The 19,292-nt window shown below is 40.2% G+C and overlaps 1 protein-coding gene across 1 annotated transcript in view; it reads left to right on the forward strand.

Annotated features, from left to right (window-relative positions):
• Window positions 1–19,292, forward strand: part of Ywhaq (tyrosine 3-monooxygenase/tryptophan 5-monooxygenase activation protein theta) — a 32,978-nt gene that overhangs the window by 3,266 nt on the left and 10,420 nt on the right. The gene's annotated exons all lie outside the window — the stretch shown is intronic.

Genomic DNA, 19,292 nt, shown 5'->3' on the forward strand with positions numbered 1-19,292 from the left:
CCATAGTTGGTAAGGGCAGATCAAAGGGAGAACCTAGATGGAGGTTTTGGGTTTTCTTTTTATGGTACTGGGGATTGAACTCAAGGCCTTGCAAATGTTAGGCAAGTGCTCTGCCACCATGAACTGTATCTCCAGCCACTGTAGATATTTATAATGGTGTTTTATAGTACAATAAATATTATAATCTGATAAACTAGTCAACAAGAATCTGATGAATGATAGATTCATAATTATAGTCATAGGTCTAAACGTTTTTATTTGTAATTAGTAATTTAGTAAGGAGTCAGTGAAGAGGAGGAAGAGGGAAACCTAGTTTCTGAACATGAAAACAGTAAACTAAACATGAACACTGTGTATTGAGGAGGGGACTAGGAAGGAGAAATTGATACAGAGGGGAAATTTGAGATTCATTTGGTTTAAGAATCAGCTTGTGTTTTGATCCAAAATATCGTTGACTCCCTCTCCGAATAGATTGGGGGTGGATAATTTTGACTGTTTATCCAGAACGTAGATGAACAGCCTTTGGTAGTCATTGTTTTCAAGGTTCCTAAACTGTGACATTCCATGTAAAAAGATTAAAGTCCCAATAAATACTGTGAAGAGAAGCAGACCAAAATGGTTCAAATCAGACTCCTAATGGCAGTTTTAAAGTCAAAGGTTTTGCCAGGTCACTTGTCAGTATAATCCGGTTGGTCTAAATTTTTAAAGTGTCTTTCAGTTCTAGTAATTGGGGCCTATCCATAGTTGATTCTTGCCCTTCCACTTCTGCTTTAACTCCCACCTCTGGTGGTTTGAATGAGAATGGCCCCCACAGTCTCCCGCATTTGAACGCTTGGTTCCCAGTTGGTGGAACTGTTTGGAAAGGATTAGGTGTGCCTCTGGGACTGTCAGTTCCAGTCAGCTCTTTCTGTCTAGTACTTGTGGATCAAGATGTAAGCACTCAGCCACTATTCCAGCATCATGCCTGCCTGCTGTGTGCGCTCTCCACCATGATGGCTTACTCTAACCCTCAGAAACTGTTAGCCTCAAATAAACACTTTCTTTTATAAGTTGTCTTGGTCATGGTGTCTTATTACAGTAAAATAACTAAAGACAACCGCTAAAATAATTGTAGCACATGTCATCAAAGATGAATAAAATGATGGAAATCTAGTGACTAGTGTAATGTCTTTGAAGAAGTGGTCCAAAAGTTATTAATGACCTGAATGCTGATAGGAGCGAAGTGTAAGTGAAAAGTCAAGCAGTGGTTAATTAAATAGGTTAAATAAGACTTTGGGAGCAGTTCAGAACTTGATATGAAGTAGGAGCAGACCAAAGAAATCAGATGGTTTCATAAAGTGTCCCCTCTGAGACTAGGAACAAAATTTATCATTTACAAGCCTTCAACTAAGAGACAGCCACTTGAGGTGTATGCAGGTTAGTCTTTGTCTTTAGAGCTGTAGTACCCTCTCTTCTAGTCTTTGAGTAGAACAGTTGCAGCATAATGCAGGGACAGTTTGAAGTCCTACTGTCAGTACTCTGATCTTTTTAAAAATATGAGTCAGCTAGGGTGGTAGGTAGAAGGAGCAGAGGTCAGAATTAACCTCTATATTGTAAGTTTGAGGCCTGCCTGACTTTTGTGACACCCTGTCTCAAAAAGGAATAAAAACAAAAACAAGAGCCAGAGGCAAGTACAGGGATAATGTGCCTGTAATCTGAGCCATTTGGGAGGTTGGAGCAGGTTTGAGAGTGAAGCCAGCTTGGGGAGCAGCAAGAGCCAGTCTTAAAAAAAAAAAAAGAAAGAAAGAATCATGTGATGGCACACACCTTTAGTCCCAGCCCTCGGAGGCAGCATGTCCATAGAGCAAGTTCCAGGACAGCCAGGACCACACGGAGAAACCCTGTTCTTTAAAAAAGAAGAAAGAAAAAAAACCATGTGCATTGAGTGGGAAGTGAATGCACTTAGTCCTAGTATTCAGGAGGCAGAGGCAGGAGGATCTCAATCAAAAGCTGTGTAACTAAACCTCTACTGTTTCAAATGAGGGCAAAAGAAAATCTCATAAAATAAAAATATAGACAGTGGAAAACTGATCTTGTAGTAGCTGTAAGCCTTATTTCAGTTATAATCTTAAGTTTAGTTATGTTCTGAATTAACCTCTTCTAATGAAAATATAGCTCATGCTGGTCATTATTTTGATTCTTGATCATTAGCAATCACATATCTTAATCTTAATGCAATTTTCTGTGTATAATAGGAAAAGTATGGGCTCTGGAATGGAAGGTGGCAAACACACCCCCCCCCTTTTGATACAGTTTCTCTGTGTAGCTCTGGCTGCTCTGGAACTTACTGTATAGACCAAACTGACCTCAGATTCAGAGATCTGCCTCCTGAGTGCTGGGGTTAAAGGTGTGCCCAACTGTTGCCCAGTTTGGAATTGGCAGTTTTTAAATCACTGTTCCTTGGTTGCCTTGTTTGGTGAGCACTGACCTAGCAGTGCTTCTTAATCTGTAAATTGGGGATGGTGTCCTCTGTTAGAGGTTTGTGGGTGAAATAGCTGCATTAGTGGACCTTTGGGGTGTGGGGGTAGAAGGGGGAGATAGTGTAGCTGAGGTTGTTCTTGAACTGTTGATGGTGCTGCCACTACCTCTCAAATGTATGCTGTACTTCCCAGAAATTCTTTTTTTATATTTTCTGATCTTGTCCAATTTAAGTATCTTGTGTGTGTCTGTGTGTCTCCTAAATACTGAGGATTGGACCTAGGGTCTCTTGGATGCTAGGCAAGCACTCTCACTCTCTACTGCTAACAGTTGGTATATTTACAAGTTAAGCTGCTAGTGAATACTTCAAAGTTGAAAACTGAAGCATAAGGAAATTAGCAACTTGGTCAAGATCACAAAGTGAGTAAAAGGTAGACCAAAAACCTGAACCCAAGCTGTGTGCCTCCATATGAAATGAAGCAGTAGTTCCTAAATACATGGGAGCTGATTGTAGACCTTTGTGACCTTCTGTGTTAGGAAATGTGGGCATTTTACTGTTAACACACAGAACTTTGAAGGGAGAAGATCGACCTTTAGACAAAATGACTTAAACTTATATTACCGACAGCTTCTTATTTAATATACAGGATATGACAAAATTTTAGTCTTGACTTTTGGTATTTTGTCCTTGAGTTATGTAAGTTACTAATGTCGAGCGTTTTGTAGGTTTTTGTTTTTACTGAAGAGTGACTGGTGAGGACTAGATATATCACTGTATGTGCTTGCTTAGCATGTACAGGGAGGGCCCTGGGTTCTGTCGCAGCAATGGGAAAAGAAAGTAAAATGGAATGGAATGTTGTTAGTGTAAATGAGATTAGTGTTTCTCAACCAGGGTGTTTATCCTCTCCTCTCCATGCCCATATTTCTACATGTGGGGACTTTTGGCAACATCTGGAGACATTTTTGGTTGTCGAAACTTGGAAGTGAGAGAAATAAAGAGCGTGCCACTCCCCCTTAGCCCTCACCCCGTGTGTGTGCATGCATGTGTGTGCTATATTGTGGATAGAGGATAAATATAATAAAATACACAACTGCTGGCAATTACCATAAGAAACTTACTTATCAGATCCTTTCAAAAGCCATTTTGATTGAAGTCCTAAGGTCTGCTTTTTAATAAGCTTGTCACAGAGGCAGAAGCTCTTTACTTCAGTCTCAGCGGGAAGACAGAAGTGTGCATCACCTTTGTAAAAACTGTTGCTCACGTTTAAACCCTGTGTCTTTAGATGTTCCATAATTTATGAATGTTCCATTTAATGTTTAGGTTTTAAACAGTTTTTCTCTATTTTAAACAACATGGAGAAGAACATATCTTTTGTGTGCTTTATGCTGTGATTTGCTTATAGTGTCCTAGAAATGAAACTTGTAAATCATCCCTTTGGGCAGACATGAGTTTACATTGTCAGCAAAGGCTGAGAATGGTCATTTCCTCTTAGTACAGAGAAGTGTTTTTGCTTTATTATTTAATGAAATCACTTTATTCTAATTAACTAAAAAATAAAAACACACAGCTAGTTTAAGGAAGCCACTCAAACTTGCCTAGTCCCAAACTCTACATCTCAGTAAACTTGTATATACAGTCAGAATGGCCACTCTGGAGCAATGGAGAGTGTCAGAGTGCCACAGACTGGGGGAAAGTGCTGGTAGGAGCAGAGGAGTATAGTCACCACGTTCTGAGTTTAGAACGCAGTTAAACAGATGGCTGAGACAGTCTGATGGAGAATCTGCATCATTGCATCTTGTGCCACTTTCAGGTTAATGGTAATGCCTACTTTTTAAAGTATAATCATGTATTGGGGCAAGGTGTCTCTCTCTCTCTTTCTTTCTTTTTCCAGACAGGGTTTCTCTGTATAGGTCTGGCTGTCCTAGAACACATTATGTAGATCTGGCTGGCCTCAAACTCAGATCCACCTGCCTCTGCCTCCTGAGTGCTGGGATTAAAGGTTTGTGCCATCACAGCCTGGGCTGGGGTATATAGGATATTCCTTTACACTGTGTGAACGTATGTCACTATGATTGGTTTAATAAGGAAGCTGGCTGGCCAATACCTGGACAGGATAAGGGTAGACAAGTGAACCAGATGAAGGACACTGGTAAGAAGGCGGGCTGAGTAAGAGGAGTCCCCATCCAGACAGGAGAGGAAAAAGGATGTGCAAGATGAAAGTTAAGGCCACATGGCAGAATGTAGATTAATATAAATGGGTTAGTTTAAATTGTAAGAGTTAGCTCGAAACAAGCCTAAATTTTTGGCCGAACATTTATAATTAATAAATAGTCTCTGGTTATTTGGGAATCAACTGGTGGAACAGAGCTGGATCGTGGTTCTAACAAAAAAACTCCACCTATAGGGGTAAGTCTTTTAAAGTAAAGTTTTCACTGGTTAGCCCTTTGTAATATATGACAACTAATATGCTTGTCATATCCGGCCCCTTCCTTTAATTAATAAAATGGATTGAGAATGTTCATCAACTTGCTGTTTTATTTCTTAATGAATCTGAATAGTGTGGCATCAGAGCTACATGGTAGTGAGAGAGCTTTTATAGCCAGGTGGTGGTAGCGCACACCTTTAATCCCAACAGTGGGGAGTGGGAGGCAGGCGGATCTCTGAGTTTGAGACCAGCTTGGTCTACAAAGAGAGTTCCAGGTTAGGCCCCAAAGCTACAGAGAAACCCTGTCTCAAAAAAACAAAAAAGAGAGAGAACTTTTATATTTGAGAGAGGGTTTTCGTATAGCTAAGCTAGCCTCAAACTTATGTAGCTGAGAATGACCTTGAACTTCTGCTCCCATCTTCCAAGTGTTGGGGTTACAGGCACAGGCATGTACCAGCAGAGGATGTGGGGATGAACCTAGGACTTAATGCACCCGAGGCAAGCACTCTACTAACTGAGCATCCCTGTCCCAAAACTAGCCCATATGCTGCTCTTCACTGGGCATATGGGCACAATTCCTTTTTGTTTATTCTTTGTTAACTGATGTTTTGTAGTGCTTGCCAGTCAAGTGCTCTACCACTGGGTACATTCTGTACTGCTACTCCCCTTTTGAAAAATGCTACATCTGGGAGTAGGGAGAGTAATATAAATCTACCTTTTTTAAAGGAGTGACCTTCAGTTTATAATCCTTTGGCCTTCAACTCTGGATTGCTAGAATTGCAGACATGCAGTCATACCCACTTTTATATGGTGCTGGGAATCAAACCCAGGGTTTTATGTATACTAGATGGTCGTCCTACCTCAGCCTCCTACTCACACCTTTTTTTTTTTATTGTAGAACAATTGAAAACATTTAGGAGAATAAAATCAAGAATTCTGCCAAAATCAAAAAGCTAATGTCCGTTTTCATTGCATTATTTCAGTGATACTCTTTTGGGGGTGGGGGTAGGGGCTTTGAGATAGAGTTTTTCTGTGTAATAGCCCTAGCTGGAACTAGCTCTTGTAGACCAGGCTGGCCTCAAACTCACAGAGATCCCCCATTTCTGCCTCTTGAGTGCTGGGATTAAAGGTGTATGCCTCCACTGCCCGGCACTCAGTATACTCTTAAATGCAGCTCACTCTAAGTGTGATTTACCATTTTGCCTTTTTAAAAAATATATTGTATATATAAACACTTTCAAAAATAATTTAACCAACCTATAGACTAGAATAAAAATGGCAATGGATGAAATAAGTTTTCTTCTCTTTACATCTTGTAAATTATACTTCCTTAACACCTTCGTGATGTTCATAAAGTCAATGGCACAAACTTATAAAAATCTTTTAAAAATCAGGGTGGTAGTGGCGGCGCATGCCTTTGTTTGGTTCCAGAATTCGGGAGACAGAGGTGGGCAGATCTCTGAGTTCGAGACCAGTCTGGTATACAGAGTGAGTCCTAGGACTGTCAGGGCTATGACAGAGATTGAAAAACAAAAGAAAGTTTATATGTATGAGAGAGAGCGTGCACAAATTTATTCTAAGAGTAACTGCAAACAATCTATTAGGAAAAATGGATAATAAACAGCAGCATATTAGTCATGGAATACTTCTTGCAATAAAAAGTAGACTATTTGAAAAATTGCCAAGTGAAAATTTTCATGAAAAGAAATATAACATATAATTCTATCTAAATCCTAAATTGTTGGGAAATGAGAGTAGTGATGCTAGAGTAGAGACTGGGATAAACACGGAAAGGCAGGAAGGAAGGAACTTCTGTAGGGTGATATTAGTGTTCAGTGTGAGTTGTGCGCCTTATATTTACTAGTTCTCAGCAGCTAATGTGCCTTTTCATTGGGTGCCCTGAGATAGAGGCGATAGATATGGCTTTAAGGAGTACATGTAATATAGCTACACAGATAATGGATAGCCATAGATAACATTTATAACGTAGTGCAGATTATACCTCACAGTGCTTTAATTCATCTTAGACATAACAGAAGAAGCTAAATGAAAGTGCTTGGTGTCCTTACTAGTACAAGCCCTTTTCTGTCTGTAGTAGTCTTCTAGAGTGTAACAGAACTTGGACTTGACCTGTATTTACTAATCTAACCAAGCGATTTTGACCTATTTGTTATTGAACTTCCTTTGTATTAGGTATCAGAGTGTCCATCTACTTTGATTATTTAGGATTCAACTAAGATCTTCCCCTGCCTCCTTTAGGAAAACTTTTAGCTTACCATCATGTATCACCATGTATCCTTTCCCTTGAAATTCTGCTGCTGGAAGGGAAAGGGAAAGTATAGGCTCTGGTGTGTATTTGTTTTCCATTACAAACCAGAAATGTTGGCCTTACAATAGCCAACATTTTACATGTTGACAAATACAAACGATATTATTCCTGTATATCTTTGACATCTTGAGACAGTGTAACATTTTACCTGGCAGTTACAGTTACTAGGTCCTCAGCTCTCAGCATGAGAGTACAACAGAAGTCAGACAGGAATTGATTTCTGATAGTATCTAGAATTGGTGCAGCTGCTTTGAAGAGACAAGAGCATACTGCAGTTTGCACATCTTTGTTTCATTGCCTCCTTGTCAGAGACCACACCCTGTCGTGCATCTTCACACTGCTGTAGTCATACCACTTGGTCATTGAAGCAGAGACTGGGTGAACCTTTTTGCACTTGAGCATCTTGGGTGTGTGTGGGTGTGTGGAGGGGAGTACACTATGTTCATAGAAAAGTAGTCCTATTCTCTATGAGGCTCTGTGCCAAAGCAGATCCTGATACCAATCCTAGTCTAACTTTGCCTGTGTTAGTGGTGGCTGGAGGTTTTATGGACCAGGAAAAAGGATTTAGAGATTTGAAATTGAGATCTTTGGGGAAAGGACATTTTTTTTTCTGTTTTTATATGCTGTTGCCCCCCCCCCTTTTGTCTGTTGGTCTTTTGGATTTTAACTCTTTTGATCATAAAAAGTAGCCAGTTGACTGCATGGGCTGCTGGTTTATTGTTATTTTTACTGTAGCTGTGGTGGTGCATGCTTTGTTGGACCTGAGTAGTATGTTAAGTCTCTGACATTGTGACAGCAGCTCTCATTCATTCACGGCACTCATTTAGCAACCATTCTAGCTGCTGATAGGTGTTAGTGTTAGAATTCAATCCCTATACAAACATATCAATCCCCTTGTCCCCAGAAAGGCATTAACGAATGTTTTAGACCTTTGTGAATTTTAATAAACACATTTTCAGGTATTGATCCTTTTAACCTTAGGATAAGGCTTTGCTAGAGGGGTGAATTACACGAGTTCACACTAATGGAAAGTGGTGTAATAAGCCTGGATGCCAAGGAGGTTGGGTAGGTGGTTAGTAGAAATAAGTATTATAATTATAGATATATGTCTGGAAATATTTATTTCTGTTTATGACGTATTAAATCTTGTAGAAACTTGTGTCAGGGTACTCAGCCCGTGTGATAATGCACTACAGACAGATACACTGAAGGTTGGGGTGGGGAGTGTTTTCCCGTAGATGAAATTGGAGGGATCCGTTTAATGCAGCATGTGATGTTGCCTTTAGCCTTAGAAGCGCAGGCATATCAAGGAGGAGACATCTTTCAAGCATAGATCAGTGGTCAGGTGCTCATGACTAAGGAAGTTGTTCTACTCATTTACATGGAGTAGTAGCCAGAAATGCTGTTGCTGGCTGACATGGCCAGTGTATTCTCAGTGAGGAGGCAGATAACTTGCTGGATCCAGTTATAATGAGGAAGTTGTTTAGTAACTGGCATTAGAACAAAGGGAACTGGGTGGCTTCTACAATGTTTTTAAGGCCATCATCTTCACAGCTAGGACAGATTTGTTTTGTACAGTGATTATGCTTCACTGTGGACTATTGGGGCTTCTTCCTTTAGTTTCTGTCCCTGTTCTCTCTCCATGATTCCCACTGTTCTGCAAGACTCATCTATATTGTTAATCTGTTTAATTTATTTGCTTAGTTGTATTTAAGTCTTAGATTCTTTTTGTAATTGTTGTTTGTTTTTTGAGACAGGGTTTCTCAATATATCCCTGACTGTCCTGGAACTAACTCTGTAGACCAGGCTGGTCTTGGACTCAAACATCCTCCTGCCTCTGCCTCCCAAGTGCTGTGATTAAAGGGTATACCAGCACCACCCAGCAAGTCTTAGGTTCTTAAGAATTTACTGTATGTATACACATATCCCTATTTTACATGCATACATAAATAAAATCTAGACAAATTAAATCTTCCAGTTTGATGTATAGCTAAGAGAGAGAAAATAGGTGTTACCATGATCTACTTATGCTTCCTTGTCTGAGGTTTCTAAGTGCAGTCTTCACTTTCTGGAGAAAATTACTTCTGGGGCTTCAGTGGAAGGCAGGGGATAAAAACCAAAGGAAGCTTTGGAATGATACTAGCTTTCTGGTTAAGTCAGTTGAGTGCTCTCCAATCAGAAATAGGAGGAAATGGTAGATGAGATTTGGAAAGTGGAATTTTAGGAAATGAATTATAGCTGTAGCTCAGTTGATAGAGTGCTCGTCTAACATGTGCGCAGCCTAGGATTTGGTCCCTGGCATCATGTAAACCGGCTGTGGTGGCTAACACCTCTAGTCTCAGTGCTTGATAGGTAGAAACAGGAGTGCCAGATGTTCAGGGTCATTCCTGGCTACATAATCAGTTTGAGAACATTTGTTAGTCTGTCTCAAAACAGTAAAATTAGAATTGAAAGTCCCAGTGGCTGATGCAGATGCCTTAACTAGGAGACAGTTAGCCTTTTGGATAGGACTGTCGGTGCATTAAAGACTGAGTACCAGGTAGTGTTTTATTAACTCATTTAATCTTTACCAACATTTGTGAGGTAGATTGTCAGTAACTGTTCTGTAGATAAAAGGACCGAAGTACAGAACCGTAAAAGTAATTAGGCGGGGAATGGGCACTAATCAGTCATGTCCATCGATTATGGCAAGGGAACACCTGTATTTTGGTGCATTAGTCGGGGTTCTCTAAAAAACAGAACTGATAGAATTAACTTATATTAAAGGAGATTTATTACACTGACTTACCAGATGTGGTCTGGGTACCCCAGCAATGGCTGTCTTCCTCTAGAAAGGTCCAAAATCTGGTAGTTGTTTAGTCCATGAGGCTGAATGATGCTTCAACAGTCAGAGCTAGTCTTTGGTGGTCTTTATTGGAATACTGAAGAAATACTGTGTTCTGAGTAGTTTTTTCAATGTGCTTTCTGCTTTGCTAATTTTCTTTTATCTCTATCTAACTTTAAAGTTCTTGTCTTTTTTATTCTAAAGAGTTTTGTCTCCCCAACCTCCAAGTTTCCTTTTCCTAAGAGTTTGTTTAGAGGAACTAGTACTGGAGTTAACAGTTACTATAACCTGTGATACAAATGTCTATCCTCGATCACTAAAGTGCACAACCTCAGCAGGGTTCCCAAGATGGGGATACCAGCCAGACCTGCTGAATGAACTCTGGCAATCAGTTAGGCAATAGGTATCATAGTTTGATAGTTTTAGTGTATGTGCTGCTGAAGCAAGTGTCCTGTTGTGATTTGAGGGAGCATGGCCACCGTGGGCTCATATATTTGGATGCTCAGTTCCTAGTTGGTGTTACTATTTGAGAAGCATTAGGATTAGGCATTCTTTGTTGGAAGAGGTGGGCTTTGCAAAACCCATACCTTTCCCAGTTATATACATCCCACCCCATTTGCTTGTGGAACAGAAGTAAGCTCCCAGTTACTTCTCCAACTGCCTGCTGCCATATACTATGCCATGATGAACATGGACTTACCTTCTTAAACTGTAAGCAATCCTTTTTTATAAGTTGCCTTGGTTATAGTGTCTCATCACAGAACTAGAAAAGTACCTGAGGCTGGATGACTTTTGCACTGACTTGGGCTGGAGCAAATCTCAGATTAGCTTGACTACGTGATGCTGGCATCATCTGGGGACCTTGAGAATAATGAGTGGGCAGCCAGCACCATCTCAGAGCTGGTCAGCACAGTCTGTGACTTCTGACTGCATCATGACACATGTTGCTTTCAAGTGCCTGCCTGTCTGTGGTCTTTGATCACATTGCTGCTGGTGATTGTCTAGAGAGAGGGTGTTTGTGGTGGTCGAGTCTGTTGATTTCTGAGCTGCAGAAGTCACTGGCTGGAGAGGTGACCTGTAGGGCCTGCAGTGGGGAACACTTTACCTTTCTTGCTGCTGAAGCTGGAATTGTGCTCACCACCTTCTCACTCCCACCCAAGGTGCAAAGGCTTAGCTAGCTAGGCAAAGGGATTCCCTCCTTTCCTCTCTGCATAATAAACAACTGTCCAACTTAAAAAAAAAAGGTGAAAAGTAACTAATGCATACTCCTTCTTTCCTCCTGGCTTCATTTCTTTTCAAATTCTAAACATTATTATATGTCAGGAAAAGAACAAAAGCTCATGCAAAATAAAAGATAATATGCTAATATGTGTGCATCCATTACCCAATTTTAATAGTTTAAGAATTCTGTGTTTATTTTTGAATCAAAGTCCTTTATGTAGTCCTTTCTTAGGACTTGCTATGTAGACAAGGCTGACTTGAACTTACAGAAATCTCCTGCCTCTGCCTCCCAAGTAAGCTATTTCAGAGGGATTACCTATATGGAGAGACTGAGGAGTAGGATAATGTATGAAAGGTACTAACATGTAGAAGAGAAAAACAAAAGTGGATTCTAAATGCATTGAATCTCTGGAAAAACATGAAAGAAACTAGTAGTAATTGCTGCCTTGGGGGAATTGATGAAGACCTAGATGTCTAAGGAATTGTAGGGAGAATTTCTATTATTCACTTCTGTATTTTATCTGAATTACACATATATTGTCCATTATTCAGTAGGAATTGGTACTTGTATACAAAACTAGAATAGAGGAAGACATGTTAGATTTGAATTGGACCTGCCATTGTGAGATGATTTAAAAAAAAAAAATATTTCCTGAGGAGGAAGAAAACAGAATGGGGTGACTATCATTTTCCCTTACAGGTTCCAGAAAAGCACTCTACCTTTTCAGTGACATAACGCATGTGAAACTAACTCTGTTTCTGTTAACTCCATTTCAGCCTGTTGCCAAGACATGGCTGATACTCATTTGACAAACAAATGTATGCCTGTTAGGCACTGTGCTGAATTTTATAAAGGAAAAATACAAAGAAAACATTTGTATTTAGAAGCTCTTCTAAATTAATACTTAAGAATTAACATATATAATAGAGATTTTTTTAAAGTATTTTGTAGAAAAGATTAAACTGTTGGAACTTGAGCCTGCTTGAAACTCTAGGGTGAGATATTGGCTCAGTATTCATTCCATTGAAATACTTAGATGGCTCAGTGACTCAGCTATTAAGAGCACTGGCTGCTCTTCCAAAGGTTCTGAGTTCAATTTCCAGCAATCATATGGTGTTGTATTATGAGCGGCGGGCTGTGTCCCGCCACCCGGCTAGCTTTACCCAAAATAATTACACGGAAACTGTATTCTTTTAAATACCACTTGGCCCATTATATCTAGCCTTTTCTCGGCTAACTCTCGCACCTGGACTAGCCCATTTCTAATAATGTGTGTAGCCCCCGAGGTGGCTTACCAGAGAAGATCTTAACCTGCGTCTGTCTGGAGTGGGAGAATCATGTCGACTCGCTGACTCAGCTTATTTCTCCCAGCATTCTGTTCTGTTTTCTCCACCTACCTAATTTTCTGTCCTCTTAAAGGGCCAAGGCAGTCTCTTTATTTAACCAATGAAATTAACACAAAACAGAAGACTCTCCCCCATCAATATGGTGGCTCAGAACCATCTATAATGAGATCTGTTGTCCCTTGAGGAAGAGACATATGGTCAGTCATCCTCATCAACTTAGACCATGAAACCCAATATGGACAAGTTGAACAAAACCTTCATGTATATGGGCTACCCATGCATGCTTCAGCATTGCCAGGGCATAAATTTGATTTTTGATTGAATTTAGAATATTTTAGTAACCAAAAAAGTTACATAATATGCAGCTGATACTTAAAAATGAAGAGGGTTGTACATGCTTTACCACTTGACTGGAGAGGTCATTCATGACACTTGGAAAAGTTGGTAGTTAAAGTTACATTCTTTGTAATTCATAGGACTGCACATCTGGTTACACTGTTTATGAAAGATATGAAAGATCAGATAGTGATATCTGTATTGTTTCATCTGTGTTTGTATTAGCTGCCAATTACATGTTAAGGTAATGAAGAAAGCCTTATTAGCTGAAAGGGGGCTATTTGAAAGAGCTAATAGAAAAGAAAGGAGGTGACAGTTTAAAGTGAAAGCTCTGGTAGGCACTTTAAAGTTGTGTCCATTTTAGGGGGCATAGATGATGTTAGTATATATGTCACAGTTACTGTTTGGAAGAACTGCTCTTAGGGGCTGAAGAGATGACTCAACATTTAAGAACAATCATTCTTACTCAGATATGGAGTTGGCTTCCCAGCACCCATGCCAGAAGCATCACAACCAACTATAGCTCCTACTTTAGGGGTTCTGGTGCCCTCTTCTGGCCTCTATAGGTGCCAGTACACCTGACACATCTTTGATAAAAATGTTTTTAATGGCTTATAAGTAGTAGATACTGTCAAATTAAATTTGGTATGTATCAAGTTTTAGTGCCTTTTGTATAAATGTGAATTGATGAAGCAAGTTTTTTTTTTTTTAAGTTTTTAAAGATTTAAAAAATTAAATCTTTAATTTTGTGCGGTGGTGGCGCACACCTTTAATCCCAGCACTCGGGAGGCAGAGGCAGGCGGATCTCTGTGAGTTCGAGACCAGCCTGGTCTAAAGAGCTAGTTCCAGGACAGGCTCCAAAACCACAGAGAAACCCTGTCTCGAAAAAAACCAAAAAAAAAAAAAAATAATTGTGTTTTGCCCCCATGTTTGTGTATTGTATCTGTGGAGGTCTAATGAGGGCATTGGGTTCCCTGGAGTAACAGATAGTTGTGCTGGAACCATGTCTGTTTTAGGAGCCAAATCTGGGTCCTCTGCAAGAGCAATAAATACTCTTAGCCATGGAGTCCTCTCTCCAACCTCTGTGATGAAGCAAGTTTTAAATACTAAAATAATCCTTGGGAGCTGAGGTGCTATGGAGACTGCTTATGGTTAAGGAGCCTTCATCAGTACTCCCCAGCACCAGCAAAGACAGAATACTTAAAAGTGTTGATGCCTCATCTACAGGATAATCATGTATTCTTATAAAGCCAAATACTTCTAAGAGTGCAAAGAAATACTATTAGTAATTAATACTGTGATAATAAGCTTAAACTGATAAATCAAACCTGGGCACAACTACTCTATTTTTTTGAGGACTACTGCTTTATTGGTACTTTGTGGGGGTTTAGTGTGGGCTCTGAAAAAAATGTTAACCTTGGGGCATATAAGGTAGTAAGGATTTGATGAAATGTTCAGTTGAAGTTTGAGTTCTGACTGGTGTGTGCTATGTGATGTCAGCTGATTGATCATCCAGCTCATGGGATTTGCTTCTATTTCCATGAAAGCTTTTAATTCTTTTTTTAATATAAATTATTCTTTAAGATGGCTTCATTTAGCCATTTTGTCTTTGAGCTTGCTGTCTACGTAAGGCTGACATTCAACTCTTGATCTTTCTGCCTCACAAGCGCTGGGGTTATAGGTGTGCACTGCCATACCTGGCTTCTTTTGGTTTTTTGAGACAAGGTTTCTCTGCAGCTTTGGAACCTGTCCTGGAACTAGCTCTTGTAGACCAGGCTGGCCTTGCCTGCCTCTGCCTCCTGAGTGCTGGCACCGCCCAGCGTTATTTTATTCTTTTTGGTACAGGGTGTATGGGGCATGTGTTGGGAGTTGGGAGGGGTGCCCTCAGGCCAGAAGAGGGCATTGGTTTTCCTGGAGCTGGACTTACAGGCAGTTGTGAGTCCCCTGATGTGGGATCTGAATTTGGACCCTCTGGGAAAGTAGCCAGTACTCTTCTGCGCCATTTCTCCAGTCTAAAAATCTAATTTCTAAAGCTCAAGCTCATATTTCCTCAATAATATGGTTATTCTGTCTGTATGATTATTATTATTTTTTAATATTTATTTATTTTGTATACAATATTCGGTCTACATGTATGCTTGCAGGCCAGAAGAGGGCACCAGACCTCATTACAGATAGTTGTGAGCCACCATGTGGTTGCTGGGAATTGAACTCAGGACCTTTGGAAGAGCAGGCAATGCCCTTAACCACTGAGCCATCTCTCCAGCCCCCTTATGATTATTTAAAAGTAAACCTCTCACTTGTTTTGTCTTATGCCTCTTAGATATGCTTGCATCTTCCAACATATTCTTGTTTTTATTAAATGAGAAATAAGATATTCTCTAGTGTATCTTAAAGATTGAACTTGTTACTGGTGTGTTTATTAGTGGATTTTAGTGACGTGGCAGGAAACTGGAAAATGTGTGAACATTTCCTTGTTTAAATTTTCCTTATTTTTCAAGGTTCCTCTTCAGGTTCCTGCTCTGTATTCTGTATGAAGTATATATTCTGTAGTTAAAGAGCAGTATATCTGACTTCTGAAGGAAGTGAGGATAAAGTTTATTTGGATGAGTGCTATGGAACATTACCACTGAAGGCAAGTGGATTGTTTTGTAAAACTGTTTAAGTGATGGCAAAATTGTGATATGCAGAAGGGGGGCTACCTATGTGAGTTAGTAGTGGGGTTTGTTTTTTCCTTCTAGAAGGAATAAGAAAAAACATTACTGATCTGTGTTTGTACCAGTGCTGTTTCTTGACAGACTTATTTCTTAGTTTATAATTTTTGTAGTATTGTGTTTTTCTGAGAGTAAATTACTTACACACTTTCCTTAAGCTCTTATTTCTTTGATCTAGAGCAGTGGTTCTCAATCTATGGGTTCTTAACCCCCCAGGAGGGTCGAATATCAGATGTTCTTCATATCAGATAATTTATAATGACTCATAACAGTAGCAGAATTAGTCATGAAGTAGCAATGACATAATTTTATGGTTGGGGGTCACCACAGCAGGAGGAACTGTATAAAAGAGTCAGAGCATTAGGAAGGTTGAGAACCATTGGTGTAGAGTGTTCTCACTTACCAGACCATCTTGTAGTTGTGAGTAGTGCAATGACATCTTACAGCTCTCTCATTTGCTTTCTATACCCTCAGTCAAGTAACACTGCCAGTGCGACAGGGATCCCCAGTGGGAGTCCTCCAAACCTCCCAGGATCTTGCAGTTTGCTGGTTGAAGACTTTACTTATGAGTTAAAATAAAAATAATGCATGGAAGTAGTTGTGGTGGCTCATGCCCATAATCCTTAACCCTGGAGGCTTAGGCAGAAGGACTCTGTGCTCAATACCAGAATTAGCTACATAGTGTAACTCTCAAAATAGTTACTATTAGTAATAGGAAAACTTGGTTTTGTTTTCGAGACAGGGTTTCTCTGTGTAGCCTTGGCTGTCCTGGAACTTGCTCTGTAGTCACACTCACAGAACTATGCCTGCCTCTGCTTCCCAAGTGCTGGGATTAAAGATGTGCACCACAATACCACCATGCCTGTCTAGTTGTTTATTTGTTTGTTTGTTTGTTTTTTAAAGATTTATTTTCTGGAGCTAGAGAGATGGCTCAGAGGTTAAGATCACTGGCTGCTCTTAAGTCCTGAGTTCAATTCCCAGCAACCACATGGTGGCTCACAACCATCTGTAATGAGATCTGGTGCCCTCTTCTGGCCTACAGACAACACTGTATACATAATGTGGGGGGGGGGGTTGCCTGCATGTATATATGTGTGCCATATGCGTGGCTGGTACCACAGAGGTGGGAAAAGGGCATCAGATCCTCTGGATTGGAAGGTTATGAACCGCCATCTGGGTGCTAGGAATTGAACCCAGTTCCCTGCAAGAGCAACAGTGCTCTCAACCATTGGGCCATCTCTACAGCCCCATGTTAAGGGTTTTTGTTTGTTAGTTTTTTAAGATTTTTAAACGCTTTTCCTCCTGTTTATTTCCATTAAGCTGTATCATGTGGTGGTTGCATTTTGTTAGGGGCATTTTTCCAGACTTTCCAATTTGCATCATAATTAACACTTTATAGCTTGTTAATAGTATATGGGGTTTTTAAAAAATTTTTTTGAGAATGCAAACTTGAACTTCTGGTCTTTGCTCAGCTTCTCTAACTGAACTGAGGCAGATGAACTGGTCAGTTTTCTGAGCTCTTAGCATGATGCTATTCTAGGCTTTGACTTCTTTTGATTGGTTTTATTCCCAGAGAACATCTACTACGTGTTAACATATTTTTATGAGAATTATTTTTTAAATTACTTACTATCAAGTAAAATGGGTAGTCTGAAGAGATGAGCTATTGTTCAACTTTGACTATTTTTAGTCAGCACCAACACTTAAAGGTCATTGGTTTTAGTGAAGATGCCATTATATGAAACCAGGGATATAAAAGACATAGCCAAGTCAGGTATGGTGACATAATACCTATGATCCCTTGGGCACTAGAACAGGGCTAGAGTACATAAGGAAACACTGTCTCTAAATAAATGAAAGATCAGTAAGTAAATAAACAATGCAGTCATGTTTTAAAATAGACTTAGCAGTGGAGGGTTGGTCTAGTAGATGAGCTCCTGTCTACATAGCATGTGCGTCAGTTTGCCACCCTCCCCCCCACACACAAATAAGCTAATAGCTTACATCCAGTTGACATAAAAGTTGCTTTCAAATTGCTGTATACATGTCTAACTCTAGTCTGCAGACCCTGTACTTCTCTTTCTTTGGGCAGACACTTGTCTGCAGAGGATCCTGAATGTGTCATTCTGAGCCACAGTGCTGTCTGTATTGTTCTTCCTCATATCTGATGTCTTAAGCATTTTGTGTTACCTCTTTTTTTTTTAATTGTTTTGTCTTGGTGCATTTTTCACCCACGCTTCCCTTTCTTTTAAGTTGGGGAGTTCTTACTGTGTTTATTTGTCTGTGTATTGTTATGCGCACATGAGTAAAGGTGTCCCTCAAGTTCAGAAGCATTGGGTCTCCCTGGAGCTAGAGTTACAGACAGTTCTAAACTGCTTGTGTGCTGGGAACTGAACTCTGGTCCTATGCAAGAGCAGTATGCATGCTTTTAACCACTGAGCCATCTCTTCAGGTATATCCCCCCGCCCGCCTCCGAGAGCATTTATGTCTTCTTTGATGACCCAGTAAACTCCACTAGGGTTTCTTACAAGAGCTTAGGTACATTACTGGTAGCTACACACCACTGAAGAAAGTATCCATTAACTACTTACAGATCCTTAGAGAGAACTTGGAGCTTTATGAACCCTTCCTCCAGTTACTGTTAATTTGCTTATAAATCCTTAGAAAAGGATGAGGCCTCATGACTCTCTTCCTTATCACAAGATACTGATGGGCCAAATACAGTTGTATGCCTGAAAGACAGTGTCTTACAATACTTCACCCTATCCTCTGTGTGGTTACTGTCTTCTCTCCTCTGTCATGTTCCCTGAGCCTTAGAGTGAGTGATGTGTAGATAACCTGTTTAGAGATGAACATTTAACTCACTTATTCTCAGCACTTTGACCAGTTTTGATTCTCTATCAAGGATGATAGCGATACTACTGTATGGAGATAAAAGTAATTATTTAGAAGACAGTTTGACAGGCATATCATGTCCTTTTAACAAAACAATTGTAGCCTTCCCACTAGGACCCATGACTTCTCCAGGTACAAGATATATGGGCCAGGTTTATGGCACCAGATGATATGACTCCCCTTCTGTGGAGCTGGACTCGATCCTAAACAGGTGTTTCGAATACTGGTTCTGTTGGTTACCCCCTAGCAGACTTAGCACTGTAGCTCCGGTGGGAACTTCTTGTCCTGCTGTCCAGTGGTATAGCGGGCAGGAAGTAAACCTAAATAATGCTGTTGGGTAACAGTTCTCCGCCAGCAGCCTTCATAGTCCTTCTAGCACTGTGAGGACTGGAAAGCAGGGAAGACAGTTCATGCCTTGTTCCCGTTTGATTGCTCTAGTCCTGTGTGCTAGTTTGGTTTTGTTGCTTTGATAAAACACTGATCAAAACCATTCGAGGGGAGGAAAGGGTCACACTCCATTACTGAGAAAGCAGGGCAGGAAGCTGAAGGCAGGAAGTGAAGCAGAGACCATGGATGAACACTATGTTTATTGGCTTACTCTACATGGGGATGGCAGTGCCCTACTGAGCTGTCATTAACCAAGAAAATTGCCCCCACAGACTTGCCTACAGTCCAGTCTGTTGGAGGCATTTTCTCAATTGAGGCTCTCTCTTCCCAATTGACAAAAAAACTAACAAGTACAT

This window comes from Microtus pennsylvanicus, chromosome 8 (assembly GCF_037038515.1).
Source record: "Microtus pennsylvanicus isolate mMicPen1 chromosome 8, mMicPen1.hap1, whole genome shotgun sequence".
NCBI classification, from domain to species: Eukaryota; Metazoa; Chordata; class Mammalia; order Rodentia; family Cricetidae; genus Microtus; species Microtus pennsylvanicus.